Here is a 24,630-nt window from a genome sequence, read left to right on the forward strand (position 1 = left end):
AGAAAGTTCATGAAAACAGAAAGTTCACCTGGAATTGAGGTCGAAGGTTCACATCTCACACTTTGCCTGCCCCTGAGTTCTTTGCACTCAGCCTACACTTGGAGAAGAATGCTCTGCCACCCTCCCTGGGCCTCCCAAGGCACACAAGCATTTCCAGGAGTACCATGCCAGGTGTTTGATGCTTCCACAAAGCCTCTCTTCCTTTTGAACCTGTTGCCACAAGAATAGAACTCCTGTGCCTGCAAAGGATTGGCAGAAAGAATGAGGGAGGGGGGTGGCAAAAAATCCACCCTCGTGTTTGCTCGCTGGGAAATTATTCCTAGCCTTTGATATATTAAAATTGAAGAGCTGTAAATGCCGGTTGTCATGGCAACATCTTGCATGCCGCCCTGCAATTGGTGGTGTAAGTTCACTTTCCTTTGGGTGTTGCAGCCTAATTAACTGTTATTTTTGTCAGTGTGGAGGAAGTGCCTACACTTGGGGTTTTGGGCAATGAGGATTGCAGCCCCGGCAGACTGAGTAATTTTCATAGACTACAAAGAGAGAAATGGCTGGCCCCAATCACATTTCTAGTCTCCAGAAAGTTGCCAACATTTAAGTAAGAGTCAAAGAAAATATTAGGGGTCCCCCTCCCCTAACTGCTCTCGTTGTAATTTCCATTTCTCCAGCAATCACAAAACTTCTTTGGGCTGGAGCGGGGCAGTAGTTAACCCACACTGAGAATCAGCCCTTGGTGCCCGGTTCCAGCTGACTTCGTCGCCCCCAGACATGCAGATACTTGTGTGCCTGCACTGGCTGGAATGTTTGCACCGCATCCCACCTAGCGTGGTGCACACTGACGGTACGCTAGCCAGGCTAGCAGAGACACGTGCGAGCCCTTTGATGTATTTCTCCATCTCCACACCCAACTCTGTTATAATTATACCGGCCAACTGGGTGGATCCGGCTCTTTCTCTGGAGACCTCCAGGAAGGAACTCCATGTTGCCACCAGCCAGAAAGCTGTCTTACTGCAATTTAAGCCGATTTGTTTTCCATTTTGATTCTTAGATGAGCCGAAGTTAGCCGGTGTTATAATACGAATTGCTCAGCTCATATTCTCTCTCTCTCAATTTCTTTCCTTTTTGCTTCCTGCCATGTGTTTTTAAAAACTGAAGACTCCAGGAAACTTTTCTCCAGGAAAGAGGAAAGCAAATGTTGCACTACTAATAATATGGGTTCCATCCTTAGCTCTTCCCCAGGGGCCAATTGATGTGCACGTGTGTTGCTGGCCAACAATGGAGAGGATGTGGTGGGAATGTAATCTAGGAAGAGAGAAAAAGTAGAAGAAACACTGAATTGAGGCCCTGGCTCCCAAAAGCTGTCCTTGGAGGTACAGTGGATATTTTAAAACCCTTTTAACCACTCTGCTCCTTTGCATGTCCTTTCTCTGAGTTTTCTCCACTTTATAGAAGAAGCTTAAAACTTTCTTTCCCAGCAGCTTCTGCAGGGAGGGCACAGGCATGTGGCAGAGACTCCACCCATCAGGCATACCCGTGCATGACTGAAATGGAAGCCAGTTGCCATGAGGAATCCACTCTGGAGAGAGGGCAGCAGGGATGCTCAGTCCAGAGAGAAGAAAGGCAGAGATGCTTTCAACAGCATCCCACGCTCAGTGCCAGAGTGTTGGGCTACGATGTCTGGCCCAGGGTAGCCACGGTGGGAGCTCCATTAAACAAGGCTGCAGTGTCATTTCAGCGATACTTCTGAATACATGGCCTCTAAGCCAGGTTCTCTGGAGACTCTGAGTGTGCACGAAAATATCCTTTCATGCAATCTCTGTGTGCATATGTGCATGTATGTGTGTGCATATACCTACATGCACATGCACATACATGCATGTGTTCTACACAGCTCATTGGGGGTTAGAAGTAGAATGAGACTGGCCCAAGAAGTTTTGGGAGAGAGAATATACATCAGTTCCCTCATGAAACAGGTCCCAGCTCTTACCCAAAGACCCCATTTGGGACCATATGTTATTTTCGACACCATAACCAGTGGAGCACTCCTTAGCTACCATGACCTCAAACTAATGGTTACAGCAAATTTGATAAAGCCTCACTCATGAGAGATAAGGATTTTCTGGCATCCAGGAAACTTGAATTTGGCCCTGAATTGGGCTCCATTATATACTCCTGTTCTAGAATTGACAACTTGGTTGACTGGGCGCAAGCTTTTCCCAGGCACTTATATCTGTAGGCATCTATTGATTCTGGCACAGGGCAGATCTTTGATGTAGATCTAGCATATCTTGTTGATGTGAGTTACGTAGGAGGCTGGCGCTCACTCAGATGTGGACGCCTCGCCAGCATTTTTTGTCACCTGTGAGTTACACATGTGCAGACACCCTCCAGCTTCAGAGGAGGACCACTCGTGAACATCGGACATACATGGGCAGAGATGGGACACATCCCTTCTTGCATTCTTCCTACTGAGATCAAAGACACCGATCGGGCATTAGAGATGACTTGGCAGAAAGGAGGCTGTGAGTGTTTTTAAAGCATCAGTAACATTTCACGAGGCAATAGCCCACGGTGGAATAGGTTAGTGGTTTGCCAATGGGAAGAGGTAATCAAGTCCTTGCCTCACTAAACTAACCAGTGGTTTCTGCTGCCATCAGCTAAGAAGCCTAACTGATGCAGCAGGGCTCAGCTGCCCGTGTTTGTAAATAAAATTTTATTGGAACACATGCTCATCCATTTACATTGTGTCTATAACTGCTTTTGCCCTGCAATGGCAGAGTTGAGGAGTTAAGACTGTTTAGGCCACAAAGCCTAATATATACTCTCTGCCCCTTTCCAGAAAATGTTTGCTGACCCTTGGTCTAGGGCACTGCTACTCAAAGAGTGGTCTGGGGAACAGCAGTATTATTAGAAGTATTAATAGCTGGGACCCACCCCAGACCTACTGGGTGTGGGGCCCATGAATTTGTGTATTAAAAGCTTTCAAAGTGATTCTCGTGCACATTCTCATTTGAGACACGCTTTTCTGGAAAGCTTGTTCTTCATATTACACAGGAATCTGTGAACCTGAAGATGTGATGTTTCTAGTGCTGCCCTAAAACTCCCCCAAACAAATCTAATCCCTCCTTCTCCCAATGGCCTTCAAGAGACCTGAAGGTCTCCTCATTCCCCAAGGGTTTCAATTGTCCTTGACAAAGTGACTCATTGCCTACAAAGGTTCTCTATCCATCCCTCCTTCACGTTCATCTTGGCCACCTGAGGTGCTTCATTTTATCAATGCTCTCTCCCTGTGATGCCTAAACTCGAAACCATAAGGTGTTTTTGCAGGACCAGCATAAATGCACCCGCAGGTCGTGAGCAAACAACAGAGAGCTTATGTACTGGGAGCTTGGAATCAGACAGATGAATTTACACCCTGGCCTTGCCCTGTGAGAGGTATGACCTTGTCCAAGTGACTTAATCTCTCCAACATGTGAAGTGAGCAAAATAATTATAGCATCCACCTCATGGGACCATTATGAGAGTTAAATGAGGCAATGCACAGATATCTGACTCTTGATAAATGCTGAAAGAATGGTGTTATTAACCAGTGGCCAATCACAAACATTTTACCTGTTTAGGTAGAGCTGTGTCTAAGCCCAAAAGGGAGCAGTAAATGGTCAGCTGTCTTTGTACACAAGCTTTTGCCTGGTGGTCTTACCATCATAAAGGGCACCATCAGTTCTCCATGCGCCTCAAAGGCCCTTAGCTTTCTTTCTATGATTTAGGATTTTCTAGTCATAATTTTATTCTGTTGCCTTTCCCTGGTTGTCAGTCAGCACTTTCAGTTCCATTTGACTGTTCAGCAATTACAGTGCCTACTGTGCGCCACTCACTACACTAATCACCCTGGAGATAGAGGTAAACCAAAGGACTTTATTCTTTTTTTATATATAGTTTATTGATTTTAGAGAGAGAAGAAGGGAGAGAAACACTGATGTGAGAGTGCAACATCAATCAGCTGCCTCCTGCACCCCTCACCCCACCAGGGATTGAGCCAGAAATCTGGGCATGTGCCCTGACCAGGATTTGAACTGACAATCCATTAGTGCATGGGATGACACCCAACCAACTGAGCCACACTGGCCAGGGCAAGGACTTCATTCTTGAGAATATCTCTGTGTAGAGCAGTATTTAGCCAAGGAACCCTTTCCCCCAAATAAGACCACATGCAAAAATGCATTGAAAAGAGACAGGAAAGTGGGAATGCTCTGGTTGAAGCCAGCAAGGGATCTGCACGCCACCCACTGAGCTTCCTTCTGAATCCCACTCCCCACTTCCTTCCGAAGGGTCCTGAGGAATCCTCCCAGAGCTCTAGGTACCTGCAGGACAACTGAAGACCACTGGCCTATGTGGGATGGGATGTGGGAGTCAGACAGGGCTGCAGGGTTTAAGCATTTCTTCCTGTGTTCTGCCTCTCTCATGAGGAGTTGGAGGGAAATCTTTTTGGTTCTCTCTAACTCTGTATTTCCATCTTTGGGAAACCCTTCTAAAAGGATCCTTCTGACTTGTATGCATGCATATGAGCATAACCAATGGACATATTTCTTCCTGTGTTCTGCCTCTCATGAGGAGTTGGAGGGAAATCTTTTTGGTTCTTCTCTAACTCTGTATTTCCATCTTTGGGAAAACCCTTCTAAAAGGATCCTTCTATCTTTGCGTCTTATCTTTCATTCCTTCCTCAAGTCACTCTCTCTCCTATAACTCTCAGAACCCAGAGGGTGGGGAGGCAGGGAGGCTTGATGAGTGTAGCGGGCATTGTTGGTTTTACCTGGTCAGCATCTCTTTCTCCTTCTTCTGGTCACAACAGCCTAATTGTCCTTGAGGAGGACTGCCACCTTTCTCCTGCCCTCAGACTACATCACTCAGAGGTGATGACTTCATACACAGCTCCAACAGGAAGCATGAGACCCAACCTGGCCAATCAGAGCAACCCCTCCCTAGCCTCAGTGATTGGTTTAATTTTGGGTAGGTGAGCCAATCAGAGCTGACAATAGTGAGAGAAAAGGAAAAGCTTTCCTGCTGAGTTTGATCTCTGAGGTTGTAAACCTGATTCTCTCAGAGCATGGTGTAGAGGAAATATGGGTCCCACATAGGCACATCCCTCCCATGGGGTGGGAGGCAGCTAGAGGAGGCTGGGGGACCTGACTGTCCAAGTTTAAGGGAAGTCCTTCACCATGGGTCCACTTGATCAAGATTTACACCCTCATCCTTAAAAAGACACCCCTCCCCAACATTAGATCTATGTGGTTTAGTAATGAAGAGGGAGGACTCTGAAGTCAAGCAGACCTGGTCTCCATTTCTGCCTCTTCCCATCACAGGCTGCATGAATTTGGGGAGTTACTTAGCCTCTCACAGCCTCAGTTTTCTCATCTGTATATTGGGGGGCTATGACTTTTGTCAGTGATTGTTGTGAGAATTTAATGAGGTCATAAGGTAATATAATATGCTTTATCGCAGTATCTAGTACATAGAGGATATTCTAAAATGTCATTATTAGCTCAAACAAGAACCAAGAGTAGATTCCCAACTCTAGAAGACCATGATTTTTCTATGGGCTTTGGATGAATGTAACAATAGGTGGGGGAATGGGGAGTCGGTTTCTTCTGGCATTTAGAAAAAAAAGGGATGGGGGTGGGGGGGACAGTGAGACAAGAACATAAAACTTTAAGAAATGGCTTAAGACTTAGTCTTCAGAGAACTGCCACTCCCTGACAGTAGCCATTTCATGCTTGACTGTCCACGTTGACTGTCTGGAGGTGGCCAAGCTTTGTAGACGGGCAGATAGTGTGGCTATCACATTATCATGCTTTGAATTAACATTTCAACATGAAACTGGTATTGAAATGCAGCTCAAATCAATTCCACCACTCCCTCTTCGGTCTTGCCTTGCAGACACTGCCCTCTGATTCTTATTGAGCAACCCATGAAGCCAACCGGCCTCTGCTCATCCCCAAGTAGTAACTCGAAACAATGGTATGGCTGGTGCCAGTGGCTGGTGCTTTGTTGTTGCTATTGTTGTTTGATTCGTGGCCATTATTATTGGCGTCTTTGTAGACTCCAGCGGGGCTTGAAATCTCACCCTCTTTCATTTCTCCTCTGCTTTGAAGGGAACAGTGCCGGGCAGCCCAACCGTGGGGAGACTTTCTTTCTGTATCGTTTTACACTGCATTACAACGGAAGTTGCCTGACTCCAAAGGATGCCTTTGATTTTAAAGTTCTTGTGCTCTATTTGTGCAAACACATGTTAAATTAGAAATTCATTTGTCACTCCCAGATAATAATGTTCAGAATGGTGCTTCCTGCATGAATCATTATCTTCAGCCTGGAGTTCTACTCATGAATATGCATGAGCAGAGAGAGAGAGAGAGAGAGAGAGAGAGAGAAGAGATTTGCACAACCTGTTTCCTGGAGGAGCCTCAGAGGGTTCCCCTCAATGTTCTGACTTTGAGCTTCCAGAGACAACCCAGCATCTGCCTCACAGCCCACAGCTTGTCCGGTGTCTCTGAACACCTGCTCTCTGCTGACGGTGAGTGCCCAGTGACAGTGGGGAGCCAGCAGTCAGGGAAATGCAGCTGCTTGTTCATTCACGTGCCATGAACTACACAGAGGGTTAGAAGGCGGAGGAAATGGAAGTGGCCTCACAGTGTCCTTCAGAAACTCCAGCTGGAGAATTGAGAAACCATGAGAGACGCCTGCTGGCTCTGCCTCCAGGAAGCAGGAATTAGAAACAGAGGTTGAAGAGCAATTAATTTCAAAGAAGAGACAAATGCTGTGCGCTGGCTGCAGTGGTGGTGAGTGAAGGAGGCTCTTCCCAACTGAGCAGTTGAACCTCAGATACAGGAAGGACGGGAATGCAGTGCTGTGTCCGAACCGCCCTGGAGTCCCTGTTGGCGTGGCCACATCTGCATGATGTCCTGCCTTCGGGTCCTTTTCATGAGTTCCAGGCTTCAGTCTCTAACACAAGACTCATTCCTGCCACAGGGGACAGTCCTTCAGAGTATCCCATTCCGCTGGCTTGGGAAGGAAACGGTTGGTTCTGGCAGAAACACAAAGACAAAGGAACAATGTCCAGCTTTTGACTCCCCAGTGAGGCCCTCAATGCCCACCATGAAACAATAGCCTCCATATATGGGTTTTGTTTCTCTGGATAGATATACAGAATTTTATTATAGGAGTTGGCTCATATGATTATGGAGACTAAGCAAGTCCCACCATCTGCCGTCTTCGAGCTGGAGAACCAGGAACACTGGTGGTGCAATTCAGCCTGAGTCCAAAGGCCTGAGGACCAGGGGAGCTGATGATGTGTCGGTCCAAGTCTGAAGACCCAAGAACCAGGAGGCCAATCCCCAAGGCTAGAAACAGATGGGTATCCCAGCTCCAGCAGAGAAAGCAAACTTCCTCTTCTGCTGCTGTTTCCTCTATTCAAGCCTTTGATGAGTTGGACGATACGCATCTTCACTGAGGAGGGTGATCTACTCAGTCCACAGATTATGATGCTAATCTCTTCCAGAAGCTCTCACAGACACACCCAGACATAATGTTTTACCAGCTCTCTGGGCATCCCTTATCCCGGTCAGATTGACACATAAAACCAACCATCCCAGTGGTTGCTTTGCAGGGAACACCACACAGGATCAGGACGAGGTCCAGAATCCCATGGTGGAGGCTGGCTGGCACATGGGCAGAGACCACTTCTCCTTCGCTTTGAAACACCTGAACTTTCATGTGCTCAGACACCACTTTCAGGAAGTGAAGGAGGAGGAGCCGTGGAGAGAGGAGATGAACCACCTGAGTGAGCATTGACTATACACTGAGATTTCACCACGACTGAGTTAACTTGGGGAAAAAAAATGATGCCAAACCAGCATCTCTCACACTCCTGTCCCAGGAATTCCAGGCATGGGGACTTTGAGCACGATCCCTTGCTCATCTGAAGGCTAGAGAGGAAATCCCCAGCTCCTGCAGGCAGGGCTGGTCAGAGGATCCCCCAGCAGGCCAGGCCGGAAGTGGGGCCTGCTGAGGCAAAGCCACTGCTTTTGGCGACATGTGTGATGCTGACCTGGGGGAGGGGAGAGCTACCGTGCATGGCGTGCAATGGTCTGACTATCCGTACCGGCCTGGAATGTTCTACTTTGTTTTTTCATTCCTCTATGGCGGAATGGGCGCTCAGGCTAATGGAAGGGCGACAGGGACAGATCATTAGGCTCCAAAATGGAAAGAGGCCCGTTAGAAATACTACAGGAGACGGCACAACAAGGACCACATCTGCCAAGAGGAAATGACAGTGCTTGGTGGCGGAAGGGGGGTCCTAAATGACACAGGCACTGCATTCTGGTTACTCAAAGTGCGGTCCAGGGCATCGCCTGGAGCAATGCAGGAGCTCAGGCCCCACCCAGACCTACTGAGTCAGGATCTGCACTTTAACAACCTCCCCAGGAGATTTATGTGCGCATTCAATTGGGAGGAAATGACAAGGCTGGCACTTTACGATGGGGAGCCTGGAGGTTCTCGGGCCCCTAAAAGCCCTCCGAGACCCCATTGAAGGCCCACTGGCCCGCCCGCTCAGGGCTCCCAGAGCCTAAGCTGTGGCACGATTTTTCCAGGACATAATCAAGCTAAGAGTCCCCTGAGGCACCAATGCACAAACTGTGGAAATTAGATTTTCCTTTAAATCAAGCCTTACAAAGTGTTTAAAATAGACTTAGAAATGCCAGTGAGTCCCACCTGCTGAGGAAAATGAAACAACACCCAACCAAAGAAGGACTTGTCAGAGGAGAGAGAGAGAGAGAGAGTGTGTCAGAATGGAAAAGACAGAGGAGAAAGGGAAGGGAAAAGCAAAAACCATCCAGAGAACTTGTTGGACCCTCTCTGCTTGCTGGCGCCACCTGGAGCCAACCCAGCAAGGACACGGAGAAGCTGCCCTGGTCCAGGACCAAGGCTCCTTGTCAGTGGCCTTAACTCACTTTTAAGGACTTCACCCCATTTCCAGCCGGGATCACCACCTCAGCCCAGCAGGCCTCCTTCTGAGCACACCTTGCTCTCTCACACTCCTGCGCCTTCTGCACACTGTGCAGCAGCCTGGCACGCCCTCCTGCCTTACCCCAGGGCACCTCCCATGCATTCGTCAAGCCCCGATTCCAATCCCAATTCCACTACCCGTTCCTGGCTCAGTTGGCTCTGGCAGAATGCTCGGCGCCCTGTGCACCATCACAGTCCCTGTGACCCGTTCCTCCATAGGACCACTAGCCTCCCCAGCACGGGCTCCTGTTTACTCGGGTGTCTCCTCTATCAGCCGGTGAGCACCGTGAAGACAAGAGGCGAGTCTTATTTAATTCTATAACTCTGGCACCTAGTATATGCTTTGTCACAGAGTCGGCACGCAATTTGTGTTGGTAAAGGAGTGTATTCTCTGAGATATAATGAAAGAAAACAGTATCACAGGCTCAAAGTTAGTGCAAATTTCCTTAGTGCAAATGGGTAGAAAGCCACAGTCTAGATTCCATGAGACCAATATAACTAAACTGAAAGCATTGCCACTCTTCATTTCTGTGCCAGGGGCAGAAGTCACTCATCCCTCAAGGACACTCTTTCCCACTGAGCCCGAACGTGACCTCAGAATCTCTCTCAACACCACTGTAACCCAGACAGACACTGTCAACTGACTGAAGTCAGCTTCGGCCACTATCCGCCCCTCCCCCTCAGGGCCCCCAGAGCCTGAGCGGTGTCACAATTCTGCAGAAAGCTTTTTGTTCCTTCCAAACAACCTCCACTCTCACTACCTTACTTTCTATGGGATGACGATAGACAATACACACAAATATTTCCGTCATCCAGACATTCAGAAGAACTACTAATATTACTCCTTTTGGGTAAAAATCGTATTTTTATATTCCATAAGCATTTATGAATACACACACACACGTGTTCATAACAATTATGGATAACAGTGATTGATTGTTGCATGAAGTGCTTCTCATACTCTATCTCAACTAATCCTCAAACAGTCTCCTGAGTTTGACACTCCTATGACCCCTCATTTACAGATGAGAAAACCAAGTTTCAGAGAAATTGCATGGCTGCTCAAGGTTAGCAAACAGAGTGAATATTTAAAGTCTTATTTGTCGGATGTTCAGATCAGTGTTCTTAATGATTATGCTGGATAGAAATCTTCCAGTGGGTAATGGATAGAAATCTTCAGTAGGAGAAAATGAGTAAAATTCCATGGCCTCCGGTTCAAGCTTGTTTTTAATGTGGTTCTTGCCATTGCTGTTGCTAATCATTTATTCATTTTGTCATAAACTTATTGTAAGTGGGCCGCTACCATCTGGCATCCTATCTCCACCTGCCCGGCGGTAGGAGCCCGCACAGCCTGATAATTTAAGCTCCATGATAATTTAAGCTCCATGGTTCCATGCCATTCAGCTTCTATACAACTAGTCTCCTCAACAGGAATATCATAGTTTTGTTCTTTCCAGGGAGATTCGGGTGGCTGGGGGAAGAAGCCAGAGCCCACAGTACCCGAGCAGAGGCAGAAATCTTGGGTGGGGAATGGCAAGTCTGAGTGAGAATTTGCAGAGAGAAAATTGGGGACTCTGGAGCCCCCCCACTGCATTCTGCTAAGGGCATCATGTATTAGGTTACCGAATAAGAAAGCTATGAGTCCCTCTTCCCCTGGTGTTCCAGGGTGGCAGCTGACCACTTCTTAGGCTCAGCTGATCTTGTACAAAGAGGCAATATAGCAGACCAGCTAGGTTCAAATCCAGCTTTGCTCTTTCCTAGCTGTGTGACTGCAGAAAGGTTGCCCAACCTCTCTGGGCTTCATGTCCGTCATCTGTGAAACAGGGATGAGAAACTTATAACAATGTAATTAACTTACACCAGTTCCTGCCACACGGAAAACTCTGTGTGAGGATTAGTTAGAAATTTGAGCCGTATTGATTGATCCACCAGGTTGATAGAATATGTCAGCAGCATAGATACTGAAGGATTGATGAGAACTGAAGTCTCCAGGAAGAGAAACAGGGGACTCCCTTCTACCGTGACATCTTATGAACATGAGGAGTCGGGGGGTCCCTCATCCTCCTCCCTCAGGACATATCTCCTTCCTGCCCCCTCCTTGTCCTCATCTCCTGCCTTGAATGACAAAGATGGGAAATAAGAATATGTTCAGTCACATGGTAAGATTAGCTTCCATTTTCAATAGCCTATGGTACACCTGGCACGAGGAACGGCAGTAGCAAGCATCGCTTCCTCCCCCAACCAGCAGGCAGGGAGCATTTTGCTGGGGAGGGGGAGGAAGTTAAGGACCACTCCCAGGGGCATAGGGGCAAATGGCAGAACTAGGATTCAAACCAGTTCTGTCTGAGTTCAACTCCAAAACTCCCTTCTGCTGGAAGCTTTTTGTTCCTCCCAAACAACCTCCACTTTCACTGCCTTATTTTCTATGGGATGAGGATAGACAACACACAGGAAAAAATTAGGAAAATGTTTGATATGCAAGAGACTGTGACTTCAAGCATGGAAGGGAGAGAGGGAATAGGGGGCGGGGGTGAGGTGCAGTCTGTGTTAGGGTGACCAGGTGAAGCCCCCCGAAAAGGAGGCATTTGGATAAAGATATGACAGGAACGAAGGAGGGAGCATGTGGCTATCAGAGGGAAGGGTTTCCAGCCTGAGGAAGCAGCCAGGGCAAAGGCCCCGGGGGGCGGGGGAAGAAAGGGGGGGTTCTGCCCGGGGCGGGGGTGTGTTCCAGGAATGCCAGGAAGGCTGTGTTGCTCAGTGGATTGAGCAGGGGGTGTGCGTTGGGGCTGGGTTTCACTAGGAATGGGAGATGAAGCTGTAGGAGGGCTTTGAGCAGAGGAGAGAAGTTCTGTGACGCTGTAACATCACTCTGGCTGTTTTGCTAAGAATGGACTGCAAGGGGACAGGGGCAGAATGCCATCAGTCAGGAGGCCATCGCAGCAATAGGGGTGGCATACAACGGGGCATGGGCCCGGGGTGGGATCCATGGAGTGGTAAGAAAGGATGGATTTTGGAAAATGTGCAGAACGCTTTGCAGAGCTCAGACACACTATCTTGTTCACTGCTCATGGAGAATCAAACGAGGGGGGATTATCCCCTCCTATTTGTAGAAGGAAGTGGGCCTGCCCAAGGTCACACTATGGACACGAGTCAGACCCAGCCGAGGGCGTGGGTCCCCCAAGTCAGTTCTCCAGAGCATTTTCCCTGGTCCAGAGAGCCTTCTCCTACCCTGCAATCAGGAGAGGCTGTGGTCTGAGACTGCACTTCGCGAGAACAGCGCTTCCTAAACGTTCTTGGCCATCAGGCCCCCATTTCTGAAGCCAATCAAGACCCAAGAATGAAAAAGTTCTTGGCATATCTGAGACCAAAAAAAAAAAAAAAGAGAGAGAGAGAGAAGCCCAGAGGGTAGACACTGAAAACCCCAGTGTCTGTAGGCAGGGATCAATTCCTTGGAATGTTTTCCCCATTTACTGGAGGTTTCCACTTAAGTGGAAACTTCATTAAAAGTGTGACTCAATTCAGAGAGGGGCATGGAGGATGTGACACGTTGAAAACATCAGTGTTGGGCTTGGCGACGATTCTGAGAGAATGCCTCCCGCGCCTTCAGACATCTGCACACAGGATGATGCGCAGGGAGATGTTGGCGGGAAGGAATTGCACTGTCGAATACGTTATGACCTATAATGGCAGCAAAACTTTCCCAGCCCAGACAACTTTCTGTAGTTCCACTCACATAGCACACTGTGTACCTGCATTTAAACCTGGATAGACCATCAGTATTTCCAGCCTGTGAGTCCAAAACAAGCCCCGATTCCCATCACCCCAGCCTGTTCCTTCAGATGTCTTTCCAACTCAGTTAACACCACTGCCACCCACTCAGTGCCTCAAGCAAAAAAACTTAGCGGTTGTCCTTGAGTTCTCTCTCTCCTTCACCCCTAAGATTCACTGTCTCTCTTAGGTGAGGTCAGATCGGCCTTCAAAACACGTCTTTAATCTGTTCCTTTCTCTCCACCCGCCAGCCGCCCCCCCATAAGACTCTAGGTGCCACCAGCTCCTGCATGAGCTACTGCTGCAGCCTCCCTTCCTCGCCTCACTCCAATCCTCACAACAGCCAGCAGGAGCTTTTCACAACGTGAAATGTAAACCCAAACTGTGGTCTCATTGCCTCAATGGCTTCCCAGGACTCTTAGAATAAACTCTTGACGTGACTTGTAAGATCTTGTGTGATCTGGCTGCTGACTTCTCTAATCTCTGCTTATGTAGCGATTCTCTCTCCTCCTAACAGCTTCCCAGCCACCTGGCCTCTTCGCTGATACTTTAATGCATTAGAAAGCCTCTGGGCTTTGCAGATGCTGTTCCCTCTGCCTAAGATGCTCTTGGACCAGCTATTCTCAACAATAGTTTGTTTTTCTCACCCTTGAACTCCTATCCAAATATGCTCGCCTCAGAAAAGCTTTCTCCCATGGGGCTGTCTCAGAGTTTCTCTGCCTCAGCACTATTGACATCTGAGGCAGAATCGTTCTCTGTTGTGGGGGCCGCCCTGTGCACTGTGCGCTGTTTAACAGCATCCCTGGCTTCTACCCACTAGATGCCCTTAGCACTTTCCTCCAAGTGTGACTATCAAAAACGTCTTAAGACATTGCCAAACATCCCCTGGGGAGGGGACGGAACAAGTCACCTACAGTGAAGAACATTTCCCACCTAAAGTTTCCCCTGACAGCCGTGCTTTATCTCTTTGCCCTTTTTGTTTTTTGCATAGACTTAGCATTCTCTGCAATTAACTTTTTTGTATTATTATGTGTTGTCACAATGCCCTCAAGAATGTAATCTCCATGAGTACAAGAACTTTGACTACCTCTTATTCACAGGCTGAACCGCCAGGACTTAGGAGAGTGCCTGGAAGGATGTTCACTAGATATTCACTGAATGAATAAATACTAAATAATAATTGATATTAATTAAATGCTTACCATGAGCCAAGCAATGTGCTAAGCACTGTTTATGTCTTAGCTCATTTAATGCAGTGAATGAGGTAGGTAATACGTCTGTCCCTGTTTTGGGTATGGAAAAGTGAGATTCAGAGAGATCCAGTCAGGAGGCAAGTGAGGGACAGAACCAGGATTCCAACCCTTGAGTTCACTTAACTGCTGGGCTGTATTGTCATATCTTCATTGATGAAAATATCAACCACACAACCTCCCAAACTGGAAGCTTTGAATTGGTCTTGACTCTCTTCTGCCTTCCTTTCTATCGGTCCTGCAATCCCATTAAATTGGACCACACCCTGAATCTAGAGCTACTAGATTCAGCACTCATCTCTGTCCTGTTGCTATTCGATTCATGGAGGACCTCATCGATTCATGGTTGGGACTAGGAATAGCCTCCAAAATCTGGTCTCCCCACCGCCAGCCTCTATCCACTCTTTACCCTTCTATATGGGCACCAGTGTTTACTTCTCCATCAGTTCAGGTTATGCTCTGCTTTAGAAAATGTCTGTTGCTTTCCTGGTACCTACAAGATAAAGTCCAAACTATGTTATGTGGCCGTGGGTATGTGATTTGATCTCGCTGAACTTCAGTTTTCCATCTATAAGAATGGGAATATGGAAATAACCTTTCAGAGATGTATTTAGGATTCAGTGGGACAAGGTGTGTAATAGCGTATAATAGACTAGAGGCCCAGTGCATGACATTCGTGCACTCGGCCAGGTTGCGGGAGAGGGTGTCCCTCAGCCCAGCCTGCTGCTCCAACCATCAATAGATGAAATTCATTTCTCCTTCCAGGGAAGTCTAGGCTGCCCTGGTGACTCATCAACAGAATGACAGTGGAGGTGATACTGTGCCAGTTCTGGACCTAGCCCATTTGAGGCCTGGCAGCTTCCACTTTTGCTCTTAGAAGCAGCCACCATGCTATGAAGACACTTGGACTAGACTGCTGAATGAACAGATATTACCTGAAATGAAAGAAGGAGCAATGAGGCCCCAGAAACATGAGGGAAGCTTCTCGGACCTCAATCCCAGTCTAAGTAGCCAAAACAGCAGCTGAGTGAGACACCAGCCAATGCCACAGGAAGCAGAAGAACAACCCTGCTGAACCCTGCCTCAATTTCGAATCCACAGAGGCATGAAAAATAATAAATCGTGGGTTTAAGCCACTAAGTTTGGGGATTATTTGTTGAAAAGCAATAGATGAAAGCAACTTGCTTATTGCTGGTGGCAATGCACAGAGGTACAGCCACTTTGGAAGACGGTTTGATGGTTTCTTACAAAACTAAACATAAACTCCAGCATGGAACTCTTTGGTATTGATGAAAAGGAGTCAAAAACTTATATCTATAGATCAGATATTACCTGAAACGAAAGGAGGAGCAGTGAGGCCCCAGAAACATGAGGGAAGCTTCTCAGACCTCAATCCCAGTCTAGGTAGCCAAAACAGCAGCTGAGTGAGATACACCAGCCAATGCCACAGGGAGCAGAAGAACAACCCTGCTGAACCCTGCCTCAATTTTGAATCCACAGAGGCATGAAAAATAATAAATCTTGGGTTTAAACCACTAAGTTTGGGGATTATTTGTTGAAAAGCAATAGATGAAAGAAACTTGCTTATTGCTGGTGGCAATGCACAGAGGTACAGCCACTTTGGAAGACGAGGATGTTCGACTGCCAGTTTAATAGACTAGAGGCCCAGTGCACAACATTCATTCAATCGGCGGGGTTGAGGGGTAGGGGGCTTTCTCAGTCCAGCCTGCTGCTCCACCCATCAATAGATGAAATTCATTTCTCCTTCCAGGGAAGTCTAGGCTGCCCTGGTGACTCATCAACAGAATGACAGTGGAGGTGATACTGTGCCAGTTCTGGACCTAGCCCATTTGAGGCCTGGCAGCTTCCACTTTTGCTCTTAGAAGCAGCCACCATGCTATGAAGACACTTGGACTAGACTGCTGAATGATCAGATATTACCTGAAACGAAAGGAGGAGCAGTGAGGCCCCAGAAACATGAGGGAAGCTTCTCAGACCTCAATCCCAGTCTAGGTAGCCAAAACAGCAGCTGAGTGAGATACACCAGCCAATGCCACAGGGAGCAGAAGAACAACCCTGCTGAACCCTGCCTCAATTTTGAATCCACAGAGGCATGAAAAATAATAAATCTTGGGTTTAAACCACTAAGTTTGGGGATTATTTGTTGAAAAGCAATAGATGAAAGAAACTTGCTTATTGCTGGTGGCAATGCACAGAGGTACAGCCACTTTGGAAGACATTTTAATGGTTTCTTACAAAACTAAACATAAACTCCAGCAATGGCTCACCTTGGTATTGATGAAAAGGAGTCAAAAACTTGTGTCTATAGAAAAACCTGCACACAGATGTTTATAGCAACTTTATTCATAATAGCCCAAACTTTGAAACAACCAAGATGTCTTTCAGTAGGTGAATGGATAAATAACCTGTGGAATATCATTCTCTGCTAAAAAGAAATGAGCTATCAAGCCATGAAAAGACATGTGAGAAACTTAAATGAATATATTATTAAGTAAAAGGAACCAACCTGAAAAGGATACACACTATATGATTACGACTATATGACGTTCTGGAAAAAGCAAAACCATGGAGACAGTAAAAAGATCAGTGGTTGTCGGGGGTTTGAAGGGAGGGAATGATGATTAGACAGAGCATAGTGGTTTTTTAGGGCAGTGTAACTATGTATGATACTATAATGGTGGACCAGTGTCATTATAAATTTGGCCAAACCCACAGAATGTACAACACCAAGAATGAATCCTAATGTAAACTATGGACTTTGGATGATAATAATGTGTCAGTGTAGGTTCATCTATCATAACAAATGTACCACTCAGTGGGGATGTTGATAATGGGGGATGCCAGGCATGTGTGGGGCAGGGGTATATGGGAAATCTCTTTAACTTCTGCTATTTATCTGAACCTAAAATTGGTCTAAAAAATAAAGCCTTAAAAACAAACAAACAAAAGAAACAGGTGGGAATTTGAGTACAGGTAGGCCTGATGCATATAGGCAAGCTAGTAAGAAAGGTCACCAAATAGGGAAACCCAGGGTCATGAATGAATTAGGCTTAATAAATGCCCCGGGCTTACCTTCTAGCCTCTCAGCCCACTCACTCCCCTTCACCCTCGACACCCTAACTGTGCTTCTCTCAGGCCTGGTCCTCGCTCTTTCTGGTCCTCTGTCAGCCATCTTTGGGTCTCAAATTTGCTTCTTTTGCGAAACCTTTTTTTTTTTTTGCTATGCCAACAATTCCAGCATATATCAGAGTGTTACCCTTGTTAGTCTAATGACCTTATATCTCCATTGGGTGATTAATTAATTAATGGAGGGAAGGGAAAGCACTTACTGCAGAATGCAAACTAATTACTGAAGAAGGAATAATGGAAGTAGAAAATTACCATTTGCAGCCATCATAGTAATAACTGATTCTGGCCTGAATCATCAATAGATGCTAAAAGGAGTGGGTGAAAGTTTGATGAAGTATAGGATACTTGTATATCCTCAGAGTATATGTCCTAAAATTATTTGTTAACTATACAAAAAAGATGTACAGTGGGGCCTTGACTTACGAGTTTAATTCGTTCCAAGACCGAGCTCATTAAGGAGCTTGTTAAGGAGCTCGTTAACTCAAATTACTCTATCAACTCAATGCAAAAAATCGGCCGAGAGACAGCTGGTATCTCCCTCAGAGTATATGTACTAAAATTATTTGTTAACTATAACAAAAAAGATGTACAAGTAATTGTATAATGGATAAACCTGGAACACATCATCTCTTTAATCAGGTGATCAAAGTTAACACCAATGCTGATGGAACAAACCCCTGTCGTATACCTACTAGGAAGGACACAATACCACTTGTGGAATAAACTGGCAAAAATGCATAACCTGAATCTAATCAGGAGACATTCACAACTTGTCTATACGTTTGAAATGATTTCAGAATAAAAAGTTGGAAAAAATAAAAGAAAATACCAGATATTTGGTGAATGCAATACAATGTGATGTGACTACACATTCGCCAGATGGGCTAAAATGAAAAACAGGACACACCAAGCGTTGGTAAGGATGTGGAGCACTTGGAAATCACTTACACTATTGGAAGGAGTGTAAACTGTTACAATCACTTAAAAAAAAAACTATTGGGCAGTGTCTGCTAAAGTTGAACAGAGCCATACCCTATGACTTATGCTGAAGTATAGACCTATAATATGCATATACATGCAAATTCTGCAAAAGATGTGCATTACATTGCTGTACTTTACAACCAAACAATAGAAACAACCCAATTGTGCACCAGATGGATGAAAAATTGTGGCATATTCCCCAAGTGGAACACTACACAGCAATGGAAAATGAATCATTTCTCCGGGCTAAAATGGAGAATGACTCGCAGAAATATTAAGCAAAATAAATTAGACAGAAATAGTGCATCCTGCATGACTCCATTTACATAAAGTTCAAACGCAGGCAAAATGAACCTGCAGTTGTTAGAAGCCGGGAGAATGGTTAGCGGGAAAGGGGTAAGTGCAAGAAGTGAATGTGAAGGTGCTTCCGGAGTTTTGCAAATACTTTGTTGACCTGAGTGTTGCTTATTTAGATGTGCCGCTTTTTGAAAGCTAACTGAGCTTTACCTGCATGGTTCATGGGAGAACAGTTAGTGGGAAACGGGTTAGTGCAAGAAGTGAATGTGAAGGTGCTTCTGGAGTTTTGCAAATACTTTGTTTGTTGACCTGAGTGTTGCTTATTTAGATGTGCCACTTTTTGAAAGCTAACTGAGCTTTACCTGCATGGTTCAGGCAGTTTTCTGTATGCATGCCACTCTTCAATGACATGTTTACATTAATAAAGAGACAAGGATGATGGTAATAATGCCTAAGGACTGTTCTAAGTGTGTTCCATGGATTAACTCCAATTGGCAAATCATGAAATATGTGCTATCATGAAGTAGCTGCTATTGCCACACATCCCTCATTTTCACAAACAAGAAACTGAGGTCGAGGGTGGTTAAGCAAATTGCCCAGTGTCACACAGCCAGGAAGTGGCCGATAACTCAAATCCAGGCAATCCAGCTGCCTCCACAGTCTGCATCCCTGGGTGCTATGTTCCACTGAGTCTTAATGAAGAGCCCTTTGATGTAAACAGGATCTTCTTCATTCCTTCATCAAAGGGCCTCCCCAATAAACTCGGGGTGTGAGGAATTATGCAAATGAGCTTAAAGAATCAGAGACTTCACTAATACAGATGGAGAGAGGAACTCGGTGCCAAAATGAAATGTGATAATGAGATTGATCTTAATGCCACTTCTCAGTCCTCATTTGAAAAATTAAGATCTAAGAGGGGGAGGAATAAAACCCATCCCAACCATAAAAGGCAGAATGGATACCCATGAGATAAGATGGTCAAAGAAGTGCTAATGATCCAATTAAGAGATGGAATGCAGCTCTGTGATCCTGGTTCCAATTACCATAGACTCTGAGCCCTGTAGCATCTTCATTGCTACAAGAGAAAGTGCAGGGGGAAATTGATGGCTTGATTTCCTTTCCTTTCACCTGTGGCAGACAACTTTCTGAATTATTAATCTGTGTTTTCTTGGCTGTATGTTTGGTCTTCCATTCCAAAGAGATCTCAGGGATTTTTTTTTTGCCAAGCAGAACTCAGGATAGGCTGTAATGGTCCCTCTGGAAGCTGAACTCCAGGCTCAGGGCCCCTCAGCCCTACCACAGGGTCTTGGGCTCCAAGCTTGAAAAAGAGGCAGAAGGTCTACCGGCCACATGATCTCAGCAGCGGGTCTCCTACAAGTGCTCAACTCAACAGATACTCAATGAACTCTAGGGGGGAGGAAGCTCCATACTGACTGTAAAAACAATTTTATTTATACAACCTCACAGTTTGAGGGTGTGGGGTGAGTTGAGCTGAAATAAGAAAAATAGTGATATTCGTTTCACACCTGAGTCTGAGGATTTAGATGTGTATCTCCTGCATAGAACATCCATGGGAACCACCCTGTGTGGACTCCAAAGAGCATTGCACTGAGGAAAACCACTTGGATGGAAAGAACGTGTTGCCTTTGCTTTTCCGGGCGCCTGCTTACTAATCCCCAGAGCCCGCTCTGCTGTGACAAGAAAGGCTGGATTTGACTACACATTCCCTTTTCTTGACCTTGGGGTGGTCCAACTGCTCAGGAATTCCTGATGTTAGTATTTCTGTCAGGCAGAGCTGTTTTCAGATGGCTCGAGCCTTAACAAAACTGAATTAAATATTCAACCAAGAGTCTCTTCCTCCTGTGAGTAAAGATATGATTGAAACTTGTGGGTGATTGCTGTTATCATCACATGTTATAAGCCAGGTGTGTCAAGCCAGGATATTTAAATTTACCTGGAAGCCCACTGTTCGTGCTACCAGGGGCGGCACAGAACCATTGCAATGCAGAATTGGGTAAAATATGAGAGTCATCACGGATGCTGCAGCCATTAGCCCAGATGTGTAGAAGGCTTGTAGCGATGATAATTACACATCATTAGTGCACTTGCAGGATGAGATCCCCTCTTCCAGCAGGAGAGGAAAATCCGCCCAGTGTGACTAAACACACAGCATCATGGTGGCAATCCATCACCGTCCGGCCGCTGGGAAAAGTACCTCCTTCCCCAGCAACGTTTCCTGCAGGCATGAGGATTCTGGAACCTCCAGCGAAGGGTAATTGGCTAACAGAGATCATGGCTGTTGTCTGGATCCCAGAGTGGGCTGCGTAAGCAGAGTGTCAAAGCCAGGGAGCAGAGGAGGATGTCTTGATTAAAAATGAGGAGTGTCAGCAGGTGCATGTGAAAATCATTTGCAAACGGTCTCTCATGTGAAGCTTTTGTGCTGAGGGAAGTGAAGGGACTTGGATCTGCAAGGCAGGGTTCCTCTGGCATTTTTGACTCAATGTAGGTACTTGTGTGAATGAGCTAAGCAGCCTCCATCTATGTAAAGCCACCATCTGAATATTAAAATTGTAGCATCAACTATGTAGGGATTCAACTCATTGAACAGAGCTAGTTGGTGAGAATTTGAGGGGTTGAGAGCCACAGGACTATGTTGACAATGGGTTGCTAAGTTTGGGTGCTCTAGACAGGCAAGATTTGAGCCCCAAAGCCCTCATATATTGACTGTGTGACCTTGGGTAAATGACTTTACCCCCTGAACCTCCATTTCTTCATCTATAAAATTATAATCTCTCCCAATAGATTATTGGGAAGATTCAATGAAATATTCATGTCATAGCACATGGCGTGTGCCCCACATGGTACATGCTTACAAATGTTAGCTGTCGTTCTTTTCTTTTTAAAAAATCTTTATTGTTGAAAGCATTACATATGTTCCTTCTTTCCCCCATTGACCCTTCTTGGCCACCCCCACCACCCGCCCCAGGCCTTCACTCTATTGTCTATGGGTTATGCATATATGCATACAAGTTCTTTGGTTGATCTCTTCCCACCCACCCACCCACTCCCACCTTCCCTTTGAGATTCAGCAGTCTGTTCCATGCTTCTATGTCTCTGGGTCTATTTTGTTCATCAGTTTATTTTGTTCATGAGATCCCACATATGAGTGAGATCACGTGATACTTGTCTTTCTGGCTTATTTTGCTTAGCATAATATTCTCCTGGTCCCTCTATGATGTCTCAAAGGGTAAGAGATCCTTCTTTTTTTACTGCTGCATAGTATTCCTTGGTGTAAATGTACCACAGCTTTTTTGATCTACTCATCTACTGATGGGCACTCAGGCTGTTTCCAGATCTTAGTTTAGCTGTCATTCTTACTGAAGAATATGTGACATAATGAGAAACATATATTTGGTGTCTGCCGTCAGTTCCTGACACAGATCTCCTAAACCCCTTGGAATTTCCTGGGTAATAGGAGCATCTTTTGTCCTAATGAGATAACCCTTGGTGGGATCCTGGATACCTTCAGGATGGGGGCTGGTCACCAAGAAGACCACATTTCAGCCCCATCCCCCATTCTCCAGGGAGACTGAGGTAATGATCAGTCATGCCTATGTGATGAAGTCTCCATAAAAATCCTTAAACAATGGTGTGCGAGAGATCTCTAGTTGGTGAACACATCTGTGTGTCAGGAGGGTGGACCTTCTAGACTTTTCACATGGTCCCTTGGGAGAAGTTCTTTTGGATTCTCCTGGCAGCCCTCCCTGAAGGAATGTTCAGGAACCAGTCAATGGGGCCAGGTAAGAGGCAGACATTACAACTCTACAGGAACAGGAGCTCCTGTATTCTGGACCTTCTAGATTTTTCCATGTGCACCTCTTCATCAGGCTATTCACCTGCAATATCTTTAGAATAAGCCAGCTGACATAAGTGAAGTGTTTCTCTAAGTCCTATGAGCCATTTGTACAGGAAGGGGTTGTAGAAACCTCTAATATGTATCAGTTGGTCAGAAGTACAGAGGACAACCTGAGACTTGCAATTGGCATGTAAAGTGGGGGTGGGGGCGAGCAATCTTGTGGGACTGAGCCTTTAACCTGTGGAATCTGCTCCCGCTCAGGGCAGTCAGCGTCAGAACTGAATTGTGGGACCCCAGTAGGTGTGTGGAGATAAGAGGTTGGGGTGGGGGAAATCCACACACACTTGCTGTCAGAAGTCTTCTGAGAGTAGAGAGAGTTTTCCTTGAAGGTGCTGTCCAGCCAGCTGGTGGCCCTGTCAGTATGGAAAACACCAAGACAGGAGGGAAGGTGTGGACACCAGAGAGCCAACGTACGCGTGCCCTGAGCACCTCGAAGCCTCAGCTTGAGGGACAAATGAGGTTGTGAATAGTAACAATTCTTTCCTGGCTCTTACTGCCAATGTAAAATCCAGGACCTCTGGACCCACCTTCACTTTTCACATGGTCCCTTGGGAGAAGTTCCTTTGGATTCTCCTGGCAGCCCTCCCTGAAGGAATGTTCAGGAACCAGTCAATGGGGCCAGGTAAGAGGCAGACATTACAACTCTACAGGAACAGGAGCTCCTGTATTCTGGACCTTCTAGATTTTTCCATGTGCACCTCTTCATCAGGCTATTCACCTGCAATATCTTTAGAATAAGCCAGCTGACATAAGTGAAGTGTTTCTCTAAGTCCTATGAGCCATTTGTACAGGAAGGGGTTGTAGAAACCTCTAATATGTATCAGTTGGTCAGAAGTACAGATGACAACCTGGGACTTGCAATTGGCATGTAAAGTGGGGGTGGGGGTGGGGGCGAGCAGTCTTGTGGGACTGAGCCCTTAACCTGTGGAATCTGCTCCCGCTCAGGGCAGTCAGCGTCAGAACTGAATTGTGGGACCCCAGTAGGTGTGTGGAGATAAGAGGTTGGGGTGGGGGAAATCCACACACACTTGCTGTCAGAAGTCTTCTGAGAGTAGAGAGAGTTTTCCTTGAAGGTGCTGTCCAGCCAGCTGGTGGCCCTGTCAGTATGGAAAACACCAAGACAGGAGGGAAGGTGTGGACACCAGAGAGCCAACGTACGCGTGCCCTGAGCACCTCGAAGCCTCAGCTTGAGGGACAAATGAGGTTGTGAATAGTAACAATTCTTTCCTGGCTCTTACTGCCAATGTAAAATCCAGGACCTCTGGACCCACCTTCACTTTTCACATGGTCCCTTGGGAGAAGTTCTTTTGGATTCTCCTGGCAGCCCTCCCTGAAGGAATGTTCAGGAACCAGTCAGTGTGGTCAGGTAAGAGGCAGACATTACAATCGAAGCCAAGGTTTATTGAACACTTACTCTGTGCAGGGCAGGATGCTAAGCCGCCTTGTATGCACCGCCACGCTGAGCCCTCAGAACAACTATAGGAGGTTAGTAGTAATTGTCCTCATTTTGTAAATTGAAAAAGGAGCCCCAAAAGTTTAAGTAACTGGCCTAACATGAGAGAGACAAGAAGTGAGACCAAGAATGTCTGTCCCCAAAACAGCCATCTGTATGTTGTTCTCCCAAGGTATCTTCTCAATTGCCCTTACAGCTCTATCCCCACCATGAAAATCAACTCATTCAGATAGATACTTGAGGGGTCCATACAACAGATTCAGATGCCTTGGATCCAATTGGGAGCCAAAATCAGGCTCAAAATGAACCACCACATCCCCTGACATAAATCAGGGCATTCATAAGCAATGGAGGAATTGCAAATGAGCTCAGAGCCCAATGGCTTGCCCCAAATCAAAAATATGCCATTAAAAAAAAAAAGTTAATAGACTTAGAGCAGTCTACTGGGTAGAGAGGCCATTAATATATGATAAATAATGGTAGTGAGCTGGGTGAGAGCAAGCTCATAAATTCTCACTTGCTTATTAAGGGAGGTATCTTCTGGACTCACATGTATAATATATATGCCTGCATACAGATGAATTATAAATGTATGTTTTCCTTAAATATCAAATACTGGCTGCTATTTCCCCCTGATGCAGGAAAGTGAAATCATAAAGGACTGAATTAAGATTCTATTTACCTTCCCATTATCAAAGAGAATACTTCATAGCTGGAAGGGAACTTTGAGATCCACTATCTGCTCCTTTTGCCTC

Source organism: Myotis brandtii, unplaced genomic scaffold (assembly GCF_000412655.1).
Source record: "Myotis brandtii unplaced genomic scaffold, ASM41265v1 scaffold363, whole genome shotgun sequence".
NCBI classification, from domain to species: Eukaryota; Metazoa; Chordata; class Mammalia; order Chiroptera; family Vespertilionidae; genus Myotis; species Myotis brandtii.